The 20,491-nt window shown below is 34.6% G+C and overlaps 1 pseudogene; it reads left to right on the top strand.

Annotated features, from left to right (window-relative positions):
• The first annotated feature begins 18,944 nt into the window (after positions 1 to 18,944).
• On the top strand, positions 18,945 to 19,912 carry LOC124973736 (CCR4-NOT transcription complex subunit 4-like; annotated as a pseudogene).
• Positions 19,913 to 20,491: the final 579 nt, after the last annotated feature.

The raw sequence follows: 20,491 nt of genomic DNA, 5'->3' as shown, positions 1-20,491 counted from the left end.
TCCCATCTTTCATTCATTCAATAAATACTGGTTGATGTCTTATATGGATCAGATGCTCATCAAGCCACAGGGAGGTCATATTCTTTCTATAAACAATACAGTGCAAAGGTTCAGAGGTGTGAGAAGCCTGACCTGAAGCAGCCTTTATCTTTCTTGATGACATTCCCCATTCTGAACCTTATTTACTACTGACCTTCCTTATTGTCTTTTTCTACAAAACTAGGTAAATTTGCTGAAAGCAGAAATTTTATATTTTCTTTGATTATAGTCCTCCCTGCCTGGAATAGTACATAACAGTGTGTACTAAACATGTATTTGCTAAATTAATTAAAAGAGTGGGTTTTCAAAAATGATTCCCAAGTACCTATGTGTTTGGATGTCTTGTTTAATGTACACCATGTACTAATGAGGTGGTGAAAATGGAACTCTGTGTTTCTGCATTCAGATTCCCCAGCTCTAGGCCAAGCCCTGCAAAGCAGACCCAATGGGCCTCAGTTTTTATTTTGTATCATAGGAGCCTGAACAGGATCTAACTCATAGGTTTATTGGACAATTTAATGAGTAATTCTAAGTTTAAACATTTAAGGTGCTAGGTAAGTCTACATAATTCTAATGTTTTTATTTTCTTTGCCAAGGCTATATGTTTGAAAGATACAACTCCCACCCTGATCCCTGCTTCCTTGGGAGACATCATGTAACATAGGGTCTTACATACATGATATTGTCACCATGTTTCAATTATTACCCCCCAGTCTGTTGTTATCAAGGACTCTTGTCTCCTAGTTGCTAAAGAACACAAGGTCTGGGAAGGCATATAGAGTTTTAGAGAGAGGAATTAGAGCCTAATGGAAGGATTTGCATATAACTGGATAAGAAAAACCATCTAAAACCACTTGCTGAGGTTTCTTCTGTCAGGGGAAGTTAAATTAGATAATCATCTCTGGAGTTACATATTTCAAGTAGGGTCTAGAGGAAGAGAAGTTGAAGTAATGGAGAGACTGTTCAAAGAATTTAATAAAGTCACAAAATTCTAGGCCTTTGTTCTATTTTTCTCAGTCTCTCCTCCCTCCTGCTCTGCTCCTCTGCCTATTTGCTCCTCCCTATCTCTTCCATTCTCCCTTCTTACTTTCCTGCATATTGATTATTTATGTTTCCATCTTCCTTAGATTTCCCTTACCTCTGATTTGGAGACAATGATTCCTATGTTTTTGGAAGCGAGAATGATTACAAATTAGAATAATGATGAAATAAAAGGCAAATGTATTCACAATAACATATTCACTGAATTTTCAAAAGGAAAATGGAATGTGCTCTATCCTTCCCATTATTTCTACTCTCCAGGACAGAGAAGAGCTTTAAAAACCAGAAAATGTGATGGCAATTTGTAGCAAGCTTAGTTTTTTCTAAGATCATACATTGTGATATAAGGTGAACTTTTGTGGATGGTAAAATAGCATAAACTTCAAGGTAAAAATGGACCAAAAAAAAAAATTTACTTCTCATCTTTCCTCTGAGAAAAATCAAAAACAATTAAAATTGATAGGAAAGTATATTTTCTGGATCCACAGTCATTGCAATGAAAAATAACTTTAAAATTGGTGGAATGTGTCCCCAAAATGTGGCCAGGAAATCAATGTCCTCTTGCAGCTCACAGACTCTGCAGAGATCTGAAGACCCAGTTGGCCCACTTAGTTCAGGGCTGCTGCAGCTTCAGGATCAGTTGCAATGGACTGCTGTTCACACACTTCCCTGTCCTGTCTGCTTCTCCTCTCCCCACTCACTTTTCCCCTAAGTAATCTTTGGCCCAGATAGAAAGGTCCTAAAACCAAGACTTTATGCCTACAGATGTGATAAGAAAAAGGCAGGTTACATGTTTATTTAAAACAAACAAATAATGGAAGAAAACTCATGAAAACTCATGAAAGAGGTTCTTTCAGGGTGAGGAAGGATATATCTCAGAATCAGAGATTCAAAGAAACAAAAGTTCAGAGGTTTTAGGCAATGGGAGAAGAAACAAACCAAGCAAAACTGAAGGATAAATTAGAAGAAAAAATCCACTCCAAGAATGAAAGGACTATTCGATAAAGCGAATTGGAAAATAGGCATTGGAACAAACAGAAATGAGAAGGATAGACTTAGTTAGGACTAGGCATAAGAAGATGGAAGGAGAAAAATTAGAATAGACAGAGACAAAGGGAAGACAGGAGATGTTCAATTATCTAAAGTATTAAAGCAACATAAGGGGCCAACACAAAATTAAAGGTAAATAAGCAATACTTCTTTGGAAATAAAATCTGTGATAAGTGTACATATTCATCTCCTTCCATGATATCCATCTCACTTTATAACATTTGTCCTCCCATTGGTATGTCTGTATGACATTCCATATAAATAAGCTTCTTTTATGAAATATTAAAAACACATCCTCAAACACATCACAATAATTACAGCTTTATCATGAGAAACACTTCACTTGAAGGAGAAAGTCACAGAGTACATCAGCTAGTACAGAAAAAAAATGAATGGGTACAGAATATTCATTCACACCACGTTGCTTCTCCACACAATTCTTCTTCATTGGAAAATCTGTCTTCAAACCCTACATCCATTTATAGGAGTGCACTTTTAATTTTGACTGGTATAAAATGTTGTGCCTGGAAAATTTTAAATATTGCATTTGGACATAAAGAACTTGAGATTTAAGTTTTTTACTTGGTATTTAAAGTTTTCAGCCTTTCACTCATATGTAATTCCATATTCCCATTCACTCTGAATAATTTAAAGTTTTTTGATAATTTAATATAAAAATTTTTGAAATTAATGACTTCTCATTCAAATGAGTATTGTACCCTTGATCAGCCTCCATATGGAGTTGAGTTGGACAAAAAAATTTGGAAGTAAGTAGGATTACATGTCTGATATACTTAGCCTAACTTAAAATGTCTATCAAAATATCTTAGAGAATAAATGTCATTTTGCTTCTCATTAAAGCTCTCACAAAACTTGATCAACTCATAGGCAAAATACTCAATTTCATATGTAAATGAGATGTCCTGGTTTTTAAAATAATTTCAATTGTACCTCAATAAGTTCTAGTTAGAGCAAAGGCTTTAATGATGAAGAAAATAACTGTTTCTAGCCCTGTTGTGCTAATTATGTAAGTGCTTCTGTAAGAAGATCTACACAGCCACACACATAAATATACATGCATGTAGCAAACACATGTATGTGTGTTTATATTTGAAAATGTATATATTCAACATACATTTTTCCTGTATTACTACTACTACCCAACAGTGGACTTTTATTTAATAAATATTTATTTAGCATTTAAAATTAAAATTAATAATGTCTGGCTAACCGCTTACTCTTCTACAACTAGTAAAATTGTCAAATTTTAATAAATAAATAGAAAAATGAAATACCAGTGTTTCAGTAAATAGGAATGATCAATATTACTAAAATTCAAAACATATACACTTACTTTCTCTTAAAAACTCTTCATGCTTTCTCTTCAAGCAAAACTATTTTGTGTTCCTATGATAATTCATACATATGGTTCTTCTACTATGAGAAAAAAAAGGTCAGTCTGTTTCATGGCTTATAAGGAGGAGTCATCTTTTCCCCCATCAGTCAGCTCTATTCAATTTCTTCTAGCAACACCTGTCCAGGAGGATTTGCTAAGGAATGGCATGACAGAATTACTGTTCAGTTATAGAGCATCAGAAACTAATAAATCCTGCACTGTTGCTTTTATAACTGCTTATCGTCAGCTGCTCTCCCTATGGTATTAACACTGAATTGAGATGATCTCACCTCAGACCCAAAGGAGAGGGGGTTGCAATTATTTAAAGAAAATACCTGAAAAAAATACGTCAGCAAGTCCACATGGCAATGTAGTATATATGTGAATAGATAAATGCAGCATTTTGTGTACACATGAATTTTGACAGAATATAACCTTTTCCTAAGTTGAATCAGGACACTGACCTATCAGCTCATATAATTTTGAGAGAGAGGCTTTAGAATGGCTTTTTGCTGTGATTACACTCCAAACACACACACACACACACACACACACACACATACGGAGTCCCGCCTTTAGCTTATACTGTTTGGGGAAGGGAGAGGAGAGTATTAAATTAGCATGATATAACAACATGCATTCATTACAAATCACCTGATATCACAGAAATAGTGTATGTTCCCAGAATTATATTTGTAGTAATATTTCAAAAGATGTCTATTATAATTTCATTGTATTGAATATTTATGTATGCAAATATTTACAATATGAAAATTATTCTTAGTTGTAAAGAGTAAGTGATATTTTTAGGTTGTAAATTTCTTAACCTATTTAATGTTTTATTTACTATAATTTCTCAAATCATAAAATCTGAAAGTAAAAATTAATAATTTTGAAAGAAAAAAACAAAAAGGTCAAATAATGAGGCATATTTAAATACATAAGTATTTTATTCAAAATTCTATAATAAAATTCATAAATTTATCTATCATCTGTCTTTATCTATCTCTATGTATCTATGATTGTTTGCCCTACAGAGGCACAAAGCATTCTTTTAAGTGAATTATTGAGACATTATTTAATTTTATCAAATCATGAGCCATATAAAACAAGTCTCAGTAACACTGAATAAGCTGAATTAATTTTCCAAATTTTATTTGACTATAAATAAAGATAAAATTTAATAAGAAGTCACCAGAAAATCATGAACTATTTCAGTGTTGTTCAGTATATTTATAATTTAAATGACGGTGTCATTTAAAACACTAGTTATTTGGTTTCAAACCCAGTAGAAAATATCAGCACACTACATACCTGCTCTGCTAAAATCCAGAGAAGTAGAAATACAGCAGCTGAGCAACTTTTCCATCAAATCCTTTGAGTAAATAATTATCTTTTGTGTGGACATGAAGAAATTGTCATTCAAACTTTTAACTAATGCTTTAAAAGTAAGAAAAAACCCTACTGCTCAAGATTTCATCATCTAAATGTCTGCTTTTTCGATGTTTACAATCTTTATGTGTGTCCTAGCCAGGAATGGTGGCACATACCTGTAATCTAGTGACTTGGGAGGATGAGGCAGGTGAGATCACAAGTTTAAGGTCAGCCTCAGAATTTTAGGGAGACCCAGTCTCAAATGACAAAGAGGATGGGGGATATGGCTCAGTGGTTAAATACCCCTGAGTTCACTCATCATTACCAAGAAGAAAGAAAGAAAGAAAAGAAAGAAAGAAAGAAAGAAGAAAGAAAGAAAGAAAGAAAGAAAGAAGAAGAAGGAAGGAAGGAGGGAGGGAAGGGAGGGAGGAGGAGGAAGGAAGGGAGGGAGGGAGGAGGAAGGAAGGAAGGAAGGAAGGAAGGAAGGAAGGAAGAAGAAGGAAATTCTGGTCCTTGAAAACTGCCATTTTCCCCCAAAGATGAGGTTTTGGCTTAAGGAGATTAGAAAATATTATGTTCTTTGGTTAAAACTATGATTGCAACTCCAAAAAGAAAGACAAAATTACTGAAAGAGTTAAAATTGATTTATGTTTTTATAATTTTCTTGCAAGCTAACTGAAAAGCGTCTATTCTTCATTGAATTTGTTGCAACATGTTGGTTTTGTTAAAATGAAAATACTGGGTCTCACACAAATATGTAGCTGAAAAAAATACAAGGTGATTTTAATATCCTTTGTAGACAACTGTAGACATTCCTTGAAACAACACTAAACAGCATGAGATAATTTGTTAGAAGTTACTTGTATTTGGTATTAGGGAGCACTGTACTCTGTGTTACATTAAAATCCACTAATCTATTCTGAACTTTCAAGGGATGTTTTGCCATTCATGATGTCATTTTCAACAACAAAGATAAATCTGGAGGGCTTGTGTTAAATCCAATAAGTCAAGCACTGAAAGACAAATAGTATGTTTACACTTTTATAAGTTCACATTGGTTATTTGGACAATTTTGGCTAAGTTGTGCAGGTTTTCCAAGTGTTAACAGCTTTCAGTTATAAATATTTTTAAAAAATCAAGTTTATTATTATCACTGATGTTCTCACATGGAAAGTTTTATGAGTAGATCTATCTGATTATATATATATATATATATATATATATATAATGATATACATATATAATGCTAATTTTCACTTGAAAGTTCACATTTTATAATTGGAAACAAATATCATCATATATTTGCTTTCAAATTACAAATTTGCTGAATTAAATGTAATGGAAATATCTGGTAAAGTCTTAATTTGCCAGTCATTCTTCCAAGTAAAAATAATGTTCCCTAGAACAGTGGCTAATTCATCTTGCAACTCAAATTGTGCTGAATAACATGAACTGCTACTACAGTCTGGGGACATTGCTTTTTTTTTTTACAATTTATTGCCAACACTGTTTACCCACATTGCTTTTGCACCATCAGTATAAATACCAACAAATCTTAAGTAAAATAAAGCTCCTGATATAAACATGAAAATAGCTTTAAACTCATGGAGCTCATAAAAATGTCCTGAGGATCCTTGAGTAGAAAAGCAGCTTTGAGAACCCTATTTTTTTAACATACTCTTGTTCCCATTTTTCATTAGTAAATTTTTAATCAGACAAAATAATGAATTTCATTCAAACATGTAAATAAAAGATTATATATATATAATTTCAAAGTAACCAAATTGTGCTTAAATATTTTGTTTTTAAAGAGATTATATACTAATTTATATTACCTTCCTGGTCCTAATGGGTGAGCATTAAAACATAGTAAATTCCCAGTGGTTGCTTCTACTAAATCAAAATGTATACCCACCTACATTGTTTTCTGTTATTTCTTTGTCTTTTTCTGTTTTTGTACTGGGGATTGAAACCAGGAGCCCTTTATAGCTGAATTGCATTCATAGCTCTTTTTATTTTTAAGACAGGGCCTCACTAAATTGCTGTGGCTGGCCTTAAACTTGTGATCCTTCTGCCTCAGTCTGCCCAGTCCTTAGGAATACCGTGTGCACTACCTACATTTTTGTTAGATACTATCAAACTATTTTCAGAAAATTATATTTTCAGTGTTTGAGTGCTGCTATGATGTCTTATCATCTGTTTTCTTTCAGTGAGCAGGGCAGGAAAATAATTTTTAAAAAAATATATGAATTCATATTGCTGTCTGAATTCAAATTTACCATTACAGTACTTTACCTACTTTTCAATTTTATATTTTCTAATTTTTTCTTTTTTTTTGTGGCTGTTCTCAGACTTCTTTATTGTTTACATTCAAAACATTTGAATAATGCATTTTAAGTTCATTTTTTCTTATTTCCTGACAAAAATAAGAGATGGGGAATGGAAGGGTTAGAAGTCTTCCTTCAAAGGGAGAGGGTTGAAGCAATTACATACATCAAAGTAATATTTACAGTTACATTTGAGGGGGAAAAAAAGAGAAGAGAGCAATGCTTTTTTCCAAAGCAAATTATTTCAGAATGTGTCATAGCATGCTCAAGATATATTAAAAAGAGCAACAGATGATGTTTCTGCAACCTGTTCCAAACCATTTATAAACCCAAATTTAAAAAAAAAAAAAAACCTATACATACAAATTTCGGTACCACTGCATATTTTATAATGGAGGTATTACATGAATATAAATTAGTATTTGAAATATATAAATCAAATCAAAATGTCGAAAGCCGTAGGTTGGGGTCTACTATCCCTTCCCCACAGAAGCAAGAGTGACCAGCACTGGAGCATTCAGGTGACAGGGAGCTGCGGTTGGCAGCCTTGCAGTGCAGAACGAGCCCATTGGACCCAACCGAAATCTCAGCTGACTAGCTTGCTGTGTGGCCTGTGACAGCACCTCATGCACTTTTGAAATGGCATTTTCAAAAGCACAGTCTCTTGTTTATCACCAAATGTCTGAACCTACAAGTGCCTGTGTCTGGGGAATAAATCAATGACCACTGAAGCATGCCTCAAGGTTCTTGAATAGGTTCTCAGTGCAAAAAAAAGGTCACTGAGTGCTCACTATGTGCTAGGTATTATCTACCAGCTTAGGGTAGCTCTCACTGGATCCTAGAAATCACACTTCACTAGTCTCCCTTCCACGGGAAAGAAAGGCACAGAGGCTAAACTAGTTGCAGCGTGGTAAGAGGGAGACATGATGATCTTTACTAATAAGGAAACGGCCCTGTTGCTCCGCACCGCTGGTCTCCTGCTGTTAGGTGTGAGTGGCGACTCTCCAGACCCAGGCAGAAGGGCTCAAACACGCACACAAAGCCTCCTGGTGACTTACAAAGTAGGACACTAAGCTGGGTGCCACGTCCACTCAGAAGATACAGCCCAGGAGACAAAGTGAGACCTTGGTTTCTAGCAGTGCTAACTCATTTACTGAAGTGCTCTGACCTTCAATATTTAATTTACAATAATCATAAAACTCTTAACAAAAGCCTTCTGATTGGAATCTAATATTTATTTGCATTGTATATTATCCTTGAAATATATCCTTAAGAATGAGCATTATGCTTGTTTCATTTCCTTAAAATAATTCTTTTCTATGGGAGAACATACTGCTAATTTGATGTACCATTAGACTCATTTGTTTCTGCTTTATTTCAGGACATGCTGTTTTATATTTTGGGAAGTAAATTTGCATAGTGCAAAAGACAAAATTCTATTAATTGACACACTCATAAAAGTTTGACTTATATGTCTTATGACTCTATTTCACCCCCTCTCCACTAATTATTTATATTTTAGTTTTTTAAATAAAATCTGCATTGATTTTCTCAAAAATAAGTGAATAGTTGTCATTACTTCGCATATGAAGGTAAAAGTCTCTCTACCTTTATTGTATTCCACCCCTTGTCTAACTCAACATATTCTACATATTCTGCATAGAAGTAGTTCTCTTAATTTTGAAGACTGCTCTGTTGTTATAGATATGCAAGATTGATTCATTCATTCAGTTCTTTATGGACAGTCTTTCAGGTCATTTCCCAGTAATAACTATTACAAATAGTTACTGCAGAGGGGAACATGCTGCAGATTTTGTCATTCAGTTGAAAGTATCCTGAGTTAATTGAATTATTTCTACATGGAGGTGCCTATGTGAGGCCTTTGTGGGCAGCTTTCTGTGCATTGTGTCTCTTTATAGCAGAAATCACTGTATTCCTCAACAATAAGACTACTAGTCCTATGGTTGAAAATTAGCTGCAATCCTCCAAATATAATTTGGCTTATTTATCATAATTAGTTTTTTTAAATAAAAATCATACACCAGATATTCATAGTATCTTCATAATTCTTACTTTAAATATAAACATCTTCCTGACTCACATGGAGACTTTTGAATTGAGTGCATTTTAGTATTAAAATCATTTTATCATGCATTTAGAAAATAATCTTACTAAACTGGATTTCTAAAGCCTTATAAGTCATCATTGTAACTTTCTCAGTTTCTACACTCACTTATTGTTCCTTTACTCTTTGGAACACTTGGGTCTTCATTCATTATAATGTTATCTACATGGACCTATTTGACCATAATAATTCTAGGAAAATGAAGATATATTTCTCATTATGAAAAAATAGGTTCTGTTCACTTCTTCTTTTCACTGAAAATTCATTTGAAAACACGTTGTGTGGCTAGAATGTGTATTCAATCTATTCCATATTTTAATACTTTTATGTAGAACTTTTTCTCATTTGTTAGAAATTGTTCTAAGTGATTACAGACAAGTTGTGAGAAATCTAGCCTGGAATGAAAATTTCATATTGTAACATCTTTTATTCAGCAATTTCTAGAAATCTATCCTGAATATTATTGCTTATGTATACAAAGATATATGCACAAGGATACTAAAGACTTCTTTATATGTAATAGCAAAGCACTAGAAACGACCTAAACATCTATCACTAAAGATATAGATACATGCACTGAACAAAGCAAGTAGTATACCAACACATATCAAGAGACACCCTTTAACACATTTCACACACTCAAGCTAACTCATAAGCAAATACATATTAAAAGCTATTATGGTTTTCTAAATACACAGGGAGACAAATGGGAAGATGCAACTCGTATTATTGACAGTTGACAAATACAGGGGCAGGGAACACAAATGTGTGTGTGTATGTCCACAACAGATCAGGGTACAAAGAAATGGGAACTGAAGCACAGTGTCTGTATAGGAGTTATATATTTTATCATTTAAATCTTATATAAGAACATATTCATATATTATTTATGAAATTTTTAAAATACAAAAGATAAAAAAAAATCACAATTTGAAAAAGATATCCCATAACTGTGGAAGGTGTTGGATGAGTCTTCTCAGGTTCCCCTTTCTTCCATGCCCTATACTGGACCTTCCAAGATCATATGAACATGTTCAACCATAAAGAGTAAAAATGGATTCCTCCTCCAAGTATGTTTTACTCAGTGCCCCATAGTATGTATACAGTTGGCTCAAGAACAATATGATGTGTAAAAACATAAATACTCCAAAAGCCCGATCAATTATGTGATTACTTTTTGGCCTCTAAAAGGAACAAATTTCTTCCCATGACAACTGGCCTTCTAAAGGGACAATGAAGTTTTCTGGGTAGAGTGATCTAAGTAGAAACACTTGTCCCAGATTCCACAACATCCTGAGGATATGGCAGAACTAGTCAGAAGTAGCTCAGGAATGGTAATGGCTTCACAAAATGCCAGTGTGCTTATTTGGCAGGAGTCATTTCACCCAAAACCAGAGAAGTAGCTGGAAACCAATGCAGGTAGAAACAGGTGAGTTACTGTTTTCTCTTTCCCCATATCACAGACATTCTAGGCCTAGGGTTTCAGTTGCATCGCTGAAAGAATATGCTCTGTGGAGTTGAACATTAACTCTATAGTTACATGACAAACTCACAGCCTATTACTAACTTAAAAGATGTGGATTGGGGCTGGGTTTGTGGCTCAGTGGTAGAGCACTTGCCTGACACATGTGAGGTACTGTGTTTGATCCTCAGCAATGAAGGTATTGTATCCAATTACAACTACAAAACAACAACAACAACAACAACAACAACAAAAAGACCTGGATAACACATACTCAGTCACTAAGACTCAGCTATTTTCCTGTAAATTACAAGGTTGGATTCCATCTTACAGCCTTCCTCTCTTCAGAGGAAAACTATATCTCTGGAAAAGTATAGCAAAGCTATGTGTGTACCTGAAAAGGAGAGATGAGCAGCACCCTCCCATTGCTATTTGTGGAACTTCCCTGGCTTCTAGTAGGTGGTATTCTAGGATGTCATATTTCATTCAAGTATTATAGAACTTATCACTAAGTCACAATTTGCAATGTGAAGAGTCTAAAATGTTGAATTAAACAGAAAACATACAGGAAAAAATTCACATTTCAGCCAAAAGATCAGTCATTTTTATGCATATTACATGACTTTTCATTAGCAAAACTGAAAATTGCCAGTGTAGATCATTGACTCAATATATCACTTTATATAGTAAAAAATGGTGTTTTTTTGTTTGTTTGTTTGTTGTTTGTTTGGTTTGTTTTTGCTTTGGGGATGAAATTAAGTGTTCTTTAAATACTAAGCAAAAAAGTTACTAAAACAGAAAATCATCTTTCAAATCATCTTTCAGTGTGAGTACAAACAATCCTTGCAGGTACCTAGCATCTTATTCTTTCAACTTTAACTACCAAGCACCTACTGAATCCTGAAACAGATATAAAGATGGGAGGCAGAATGGGAAATGAGAAAGAGGCTCTCAAGATTTATCTTGATGGTAGTACTGCTATATAGCTGTGTGATCTTCTGCAAAACACTTAACATCTTTGACCCTTAGGTTTCTTACCAGTAAAATGGAGATATCACTTTCTATTTTGTAGGACTACAGAAACAAAGACGTGCACCTAACAGTGAACTATGCAAAGAGAATACTCAAAGAATGGCAGTTTTCATTACCTGGTAACCTACCACCATAATCATCACCATCATTTTCACCATCTTGCTTAAAACTCCAGTACAGTATATAACCTTCTAGTGTACTTAGATATATATATGCAAATACTGGCCTCGCACATTCACATATTTGTTCAGGGTGACCTCAGACACTTCCCTGATACCATCACAGTGTACTTTGACACATAATATCCCCACTGAGGCATCTGGCATGCAAATAAGACCATCACTTTGATCTCTGTCACTCACACAATGTCCTCAATGGAGTTTCTGACACTCACATAATATCCTCAAAGGGCCTCTGACACTCACATAAACACTCCCTGTAACCTCATTCACAAATAGCATCACTGTGGCCTCTGACACTCACATCATGCCATTAATGTGGCCTCTGAAGCTCACATAATATTGTCACTGGAACCACTGACACTTACCTTATACCTCACTATGGCATGTGAGACTCACAGAATAACCTATGACCCTGATAGTCACATCATATCCTACTATCTTTTTCTGATACCAAAACCAGACAAAACCACATCAAGGAAAGAAAACTTTAGACCAATATCCCTGATGAATATAGTCACAAAAATCCTTAACACAATTCTGGCAAAATGCATAAAATCCATATTAAAAAGACAGTGTACCATGATCAAGTGGGGTTTATCCTAGGGATGCAAAGTTGGCTCAACATCTGGAAATCAAACAAACATAATTCATCACATCAATAGACTTAAAGTTACGAATAATGATTGTTCAATAAACACTGAGAAAGCATTTGATAAAATACAGCATCCCTACATGCTCAAACACTAGAAAAAAATAGGGATAGTAGGAACATACCTCAATATTTTAAACCCAAAACCAACATCATTCTAAGTGGAGAAGAACTGAAAGCATTCTCTCTGAAAACTGGAACAAGAAAGGGATGCCCTCTTTCACAACTTCTACTCAACATCATCTTTGAAACACTAGCCACAGAAAGCAGACAGACCAAAGAAATTAAAGGGATATGAATAGAAAAAGAAGAACTCAAACAATCTCTATTTGATGATGACAAAATTCTACATATAAAGGATCCAAAAAACTCCACCAGAACCTTTCTAGAATTAATAAATAAGTTCAGCAAATTGTAGTATATAAAAGAAACACATATAAATCTAATGCATTTCTATTCATAAGTGATGAATCCTCTGAGAGAGAAATGAATAAAACCACTCCATTCAAAATAGCCTTAAAAAAATACTTGGGAATCAATGTAACAAAAGAAGTGAAAAACCTCTACAATGAGAATTATAAAACACTAATGAGAGAAATTAATGAAACCTTAGAAGATGGAAAGATCTCCCATGTTCTTGGATAGGCAGAATTAATAATGTCAAGGTGACCATACTATTAAAGGCACTATAAAAATTTGCTGCAATTTCAATTAAAATCCCAATCATGTTCCTCATAGAAATATAGAAAGAAATCATGAACTTCATCTAGAAGAATAAGAAACCTCAAATAGCCAAAGCAATCCTGAACAGAAAGAGTGAAGTACGAGTTATCATAGTACCAGACTTCAAGCTATACTACAGAGCAATAGAAACACAAACAGCATGGTATTTGCACTAAAATAGACAGGCAGACCAAAGGTACAGAATAGAGGACATGGAGACAAACCCACAAAAATATATTTATCTCATCCTAGACAAAGGTGCCAAAAACATACAATGGAGGAAAAGCCTGTTCAACAAATGGTCCTGGGAAATTTGGAACTCTATATGAAGTAAAATGAAATTAAAACTCTCTCACCCTGTAAAAATTTAACTAAAAATGGTTGAAGGACCTATAAATTAGACCAGAGAGCCTACACCAAATAGAAGAAAAAATAGGCCCAAATATTCATTTGGCTTAGGATCAGACTTCCTTAAAAAGACTCCTAAAGTCAAGAAATGAACACAAGGATCAATAAATTTGATGGATTCACACTAAAAAGCCTTTTCTCTGCAAAGAATACAATCAATAATGTGAAAAGAGACCCTACAGAGTGGGTGAAAATCTCCACATGAACCTCAGATAGAGCACTAGTCTCCAAAATTTATAAAGAAGTTAAAAAACTTTACGACAAAAATACAAAGAACCAAATCAAAAAATGGGCTGAGGAACTGTACACTTCACAGAAGAAGATATGCAGTCAATTATCAAATATATGAAAGTGTTCAAAAGCTCTAGTAATTAGAGAAATGCAAATTAAAACCACCTCAATATTTTATCTCAGTCCACCTAGAATGGCTATTATCAAATACACAATCAATAATAGGATTTGGGGTGGATGTGGGGGAAAAGACACACTTTTACCTTGCTGGTGGAGTTGCAAATAGATGCAGCCACTATGGGAAGCAATATGGAGATTTCTCAGAAAACTTGGAATAAATCCACCTTTTGACCCAGTTATCCTACTCCTCGTTTTATACCCAAAAGAATTAAAATCAGCATACTACAGTAAACACAGTCACATCAATGTTTAAAGCAGCTCAATTCACAATAGCTAGATTGTGGTACAAACCTAGATGCTCTTCAACAGATGAATGGATAAAGAAACTATGGTATATATACACAATGGAATATTATTTAACCATGAAGAATAATATTATAGTATTTGCAAATAAATGGATGGAACTGGAGAATATCATGCTAAGTGAAATAATCCAATCCCAAAAAACCAAAGACTGAATATTTTCCCTGATAAGTAGATAATGATACATAATGTGGGTGGTGTTGGGGGGAGAGAAGAATGGAGTAATTTTGGATTACATAGAGGGAAATGAGAGGGGGGAGGATGTGGGGGTATGAAAGACAGTGGAATGAAAGACATCACTATGCTATGTACACATATGATTAAATGAATTGTATGAATCTACATTATGTACAACCATAGAAACAAAAAATTGTGCCCCATTTGTATTTGTGAACAATAAATCATAATGAAGTCTGTAAAAATAAAAAGAAAATAATCTAAAAAGCTATTATGCTAACTGAAAAAGTGGACATAAAAGTCACATACTGTATAATTCCATTTACATGAACTATTTGAAACAGACATATCCATAAAAACAAAATCTATAGAAACTAAAGCTTAATTAGATGATAGAGTGGTGGTACACTCTAGTAACAAGCACAGGGTATTTGTAGTATTCTAAAATTAGTGGTGATAACTGCACAAATCTGAATATACTAAAAATTATCTCACATTAAAAACAAAAAGTAGTATTTTTATATTCTTACTCTTTGGTTCCCTTTCTTAAAAATAGAACTTATCGCCTTGAAGTGTATTTGGAAATATCAAGGATCACAACAACTTCCATCTCCATATCTGGACCAAACAGAGGAGACACAAAGTAACATCAGCTTTCAAAAACAACAACAAACTAAAGGGGGACTAGGGACATAGGTGCAGTATAGCATGCTTAGAACTCTGGGCCTGACTCCTAGCATGGGGGAAAAAAATTGGAAAAGAGAAAAATGTTAAGTCTGTTACCTAAGACAACCAAATTAATGATAAACATCAGTATCGATAAGCGAGTTATTTAAAATCCACAAAACCTAGCAATTCTGCTCATGATCCAAAATATAAAAAGGGAGCACGGGGGACACAGCAGAACACACACATATGCACACAATGGAAATCAGGAAAACAATTCCAAGTACAATAGCATCAAAAAAGAATAAACAGGTATAAGCTTAACTGAAGAAGCAAAAGACTAATACATTTATTATGAAATGCTACCCAAAAGCCAATATACAAATACATAAATCAAAATATATTAATGGAAGATGTTGATACTACCCAAACTTATCTACATATTCAGTATAATAACTTTCAAAATTTTAATCATTTCTTTTCTTGCAGAAATAGACAATTTCATTCTAAATTTCACACAGAATTTCCAAGGATCCTATGCAGCCAGAACAACCTTGAAGATCAAAAAGAATTTTAGAGAACTCATGTTTCTTGATTTCAAAATACACTACAAAGTTATAGTCATTGGAGCAATATTGAAGTTCATTGGTAGACCAGCTGCCTAGCATGATGAAGGACTCTAGGTTTCCTCCCCAGCAGCACAAAAAAGTAAAACCAGACCAAACAAAAAAAGGCACAGTGGAAGGTAGTGGAGACATATAAATTAATGGAATGAAGTATAAAGTCGAGAAATAATTACTTACACAGTAGTCCTCCTTGTCCAGTTTCACTTTCTGTGGTTCAGTTACCTGAGGTCAAACAGGCACAAAAATATTAAATATCAGTATTACAATTACAGTAACAATTTACAAGTTTTAAATTGCATGCTCTTGTGAGTATAATAATAAAATATCATCTGTGCAAGGACATTAATCATCCCTTTGTCCAGCATATAAACTTCCTGTCCCCTAGTTACTTAGTAGCCATAGCAACCATCCAATCAACTATTGCAGTATCACAGTGCTTGTGTTCAAGTAACCTTTATTCACAGCCTAACACAAAGACTGTCACTCACCTCACTTCATCTCATCACAGGTATTGTATTATGACAGGAAGGATTTAAGAAGACATTTTGAGAAAGAGGAAACACATTCACATAAAATTTCTACAGTATAATTTTATTAATTGTTCTATTTTATCATTATTGTTACTTTTTATTATTATCACTAATAACTTACTGTGACTATTTTATAAATTATCATAGAAATTTTGCACAAAATAGGTAAAAACAGTGTATTTACATGGTTTAGAACTATCCACATTTCTAGGCATCCACAGGTCTTGGAACATCCTATCCATGGATAAAAGTGACTACTCTATGATCATACTATTTTAGATACCAAGTATATTCAGTAGGGGAAGGACAATCTTTTTGACAGTCTGGGGAAAATGTTTGTGCCTAAATAAAAGAATAAAGTTGGATCCTTCCCTTATCCTAAATATAAAACTTAAATAAAATGAATAAAAGACATAAGCAGAAGAGCTAAAATTGTAAAATTCTTACAAGGAAACACAGGAAAGCTTCATGACAATGCAGTTTGCAATTATTTTTTTATTGTAAACAAATGGGATACATGTTGTTTCTCTGTTTGTACATGGTGTAAAGGCATATCATTTGTGTAATCATAAATTTACATAGGGTAATGTTGTTTGATTCATTCTGTTATTTTTTCCCTTCCCCCCACGCCCCCACCCCTCTTTTCCCTCTATACAGTCCTTCCTTCCTCCATTCTTGCCCCCCTCCCTAACCCTAACTCTAATCCTAACACTAAACCCTCCCACCCCCCATTATATGTCATCATCCACTTATTAGCGATATCATTCGTCCTTTGGTTTTTTGAGATTGGCTTATCTCACTTAGCATGATATTCTCCAGTTTCATCCATTTGCCTGCAAATGCCATAATTTTATCATTCTTTATGGCTGAGTAATATTCCATTGTATACATATACCACAGTTTCTTTATCCATTCATCAATTGATGGACATCTAGGTTGGTTCCACAATCTGGCTATTGTGAACTGAGCAGCTATGAACATTGATATGGCTGTATCTCTGTAATATGCTGATTTTATGTCTTTTGGGTATAGACCAGCAATTATTTCTTGAGTATGAAAACCAAGGACACAAAATATTGTAATAAAAGTAAAATTCTGCTAATGAGGTATGTGAATGTGGTTTCATCTCTCAAAATACCTTCTTGTACTGTACTTATCTTTCCTGTCATGATATTAGCTGACACAATACATATGTGATGAGAGTAAGAGAGGTAAATTATAGCCTTTGTGATGTAATGTTAGGCTATGGGTAAGGGTTACTTGAACATAAGCACTGTGATCCTGCAACAGCTGATTTGTTGGTTGACATGGATGTTAAGTGACCAAAAGACAAAGAAAAATACACTATTCTACATCAAATTGAAACCTTTTGTGTCTCAAAGAGCACTATCACAGAAAAGAAAGGCAATCCACAGGAGAAAATGTGTATAAAGCATGTATCTGATAAATGATTAATATCCAGAATATACTTTAAATTTTTTTATCTCAACAACAATAACAAATAGAACTCAAATGTGGACAGAATACTTTGTTGTGGAATTTGTGTCCCCTCAAATTTTAAATCTTCAAGCCCTATTCCGTAATGTGACAATATATTTGGAAGCAAGATCTTTATAGTTGCAATGAAGATTAAATAAGTCTTCAGTTGTCATGATTCAACAGGATTATTGAGTTTTTCAGAGACACCACAGGCTTACTATCCAAGAAGAGAGCCCTCACCAAAAACTGAACACTGTCTAAACATTGATTTTAGACTTTTCAAACTCCAGAACTATGAAAAAATAAAGTGATTGTTTAAGCCACCCAACCTGCAGTATTTTTTATGGTAGTCTGCAAAAACTAGCATACACTTGAGCGGACATTATAACGAAGACATACAAAAGGCCAATACATACCAAAAGAGATGTTCAACGTCACTAGTCATTAAAGTCACACAAATCATAAACACAATGGGATACTACTTCACCTCCATTAGCATTGCTACTATTTAAAAAATTTTAAAGAATTTTTTGAAGCATTGGTCAGGATATAAAGAAAACAGAACCCTTATACATTGTGGTGGAAATCTAAAACACAGACACTAAGGAAATAACAAGGAGATTTCTCAAAAAAATAAGTACATGGGAAGTCTTACCCTAAAGTAAGATGGTGACTGTCTGGCTGTGGAACCCACCAAAAGCTGAGACTGTCTCTCAGTTATAAATGTTGGATTTCTGAAGCAATGTGGCCTGGTTATGAAGAGTTTTTCCCCTTACGCTAGTTCAGTGGTCTCTTGTAAGGAAATGGCGTGGAGTGGAGTCCACTAAGGGAAAAGTGAGGAAAGGCAGGTGGGTCTTCAAAGTTCTACATTTTAGCTCTCAGTGCTCAACTTCCTTTCCCCATAAATTAGTATAAACATTTGCCACTGTTGAATAAACATGAAGATGTCTCAAAATCCTGATGCTAAGGAAGATCCTGTGGAATGCAGTCTTTGCATGGAGCCCTAGAGATATATGAAATAAACTTTTTCCCGTGCACCTACCTGTGGCCACCAGATTTGTCAATTTTGTTGGCCTAGAAGTTGCACTGATGAAAATGGTCTTTGTCCTGCACATAGAAAGCCACATCCAGAAGATCCAGAAGTTCATGAACCACTCTCCCAGGAAGAACTGCAAAGGAGAAAGAATGAGAACAAAATGAGAGAAAACAGAAAAATCACAAATATTTGACTAGTGTATATGCTCTCAAAAAAATCTCGCCTTGTTGTAAATCTGTCCCAGTGCCTAGCTGACACAGGGGTTTTAAAACAATGAGAATACTTTGTGAAGTTTGGTAAAACACACTAAGTTTGTCATCGATAATAGCACATCATATGCAGGCTCACAGGGTCCTAGTGTCAGTGCTTATATCTGACCTATATCTGGTCAGAAAATGCTCTAAGTGCTATACAGTGTGTCAACAATGTCATGGTAGATAGCATAACTCTTAAGGAATCCTTGGTGCAAAAAATAAATAAATAAAAATGGTGCATTTATTTCTTTCAGAATACGCAGTGTCCAAAACCTGACTGCATGTACCTACGTGAATGGGGAGATGAGGCAGGAATCTTCACAAAAGAGGAAATTCATGTTGATACACACCAAAAATATGAACAGAAATTATTTCAAGAATTGTATAAGTTAAATTCCAATTTTCTTCAATTATCTATGGATTCGGTTGATAAAAATAAGAACCACGTGACACCACTGCAGAGCACCATTGATACACCTTCAGAATCTCTCACTATAGGGAACTGTGGTAATTCTCAGCAGATATCAAACACTGATACACCTTCACCACCACCTGAATTATCAAAATCCAATGCAGTCATCCCCCAAAGTACATCCAATCACAGTACAAGGTCCCCATTTGAAGAGGCAGTAACAGATTCACAGTCACTATTCTCTGCCAATTTTTGCCATTCCAACCCTATCCCAAGTGGTTTTCCTCCTTTTCCCAGCTCCCTATGGACATCTAGTAATTGGCCTATGGCACCAGAGCCACAGAGTCTCTTCACATCAGGAAAAAACAGTATCATTCTCTACAGACTGGCAAGCAGCATATGTCTCTGGTTCTTCTAAACAACCAGAAGATGACTTGGGGTTGGATCCTTTTGATGTTTCTCAAAAAGCTATAGCAGACCTGAGTGAGCAGGAATTTTCATCCAAGACAAACTTTCCTTTTCACACACATCTCTTTAGAACTTTTCACATACAACAACTGCCAAAGTCTTGGCTCTGGATTCCTACATCTGCTGCATGAGCCAATGCCAACTCTCTTAATTGTACCTTTTTGGTCTTGCCACAAAGTTTCCCTCAATTGCAGCAGCACTGAGCAATTTACAATTCCTTCAGTTTTCCAGGCCAGGCAGGCTACTATTCTTGGATAGCCTTTCCATGCAATAGCATCATGCACTTGAAACACACAGCAAACCACACTTCAAATAGTACTT

The sequence above is a fragment of the Sciurus carolinensis genome, unplaced genomic scaffold (assembly GCF_902686445.1).
Source record: "Sciurus carolinensis unplaced genomic scaffold, mSciCar1.2, whole genome shotgun sequence".
In the NCBI taxonomy this organism is placed as follows: domain Eukaryota; kingdom Metazoa; phylum Chordata; class Mammalia; order Rodentia; family Sciuridae; genus Sciurus; species Sciurus carolinensis.
Note: the sequence above shows the minus strand (reverse complement) of the source record. Positions and strands in the feature narration are given on the sequence as shown.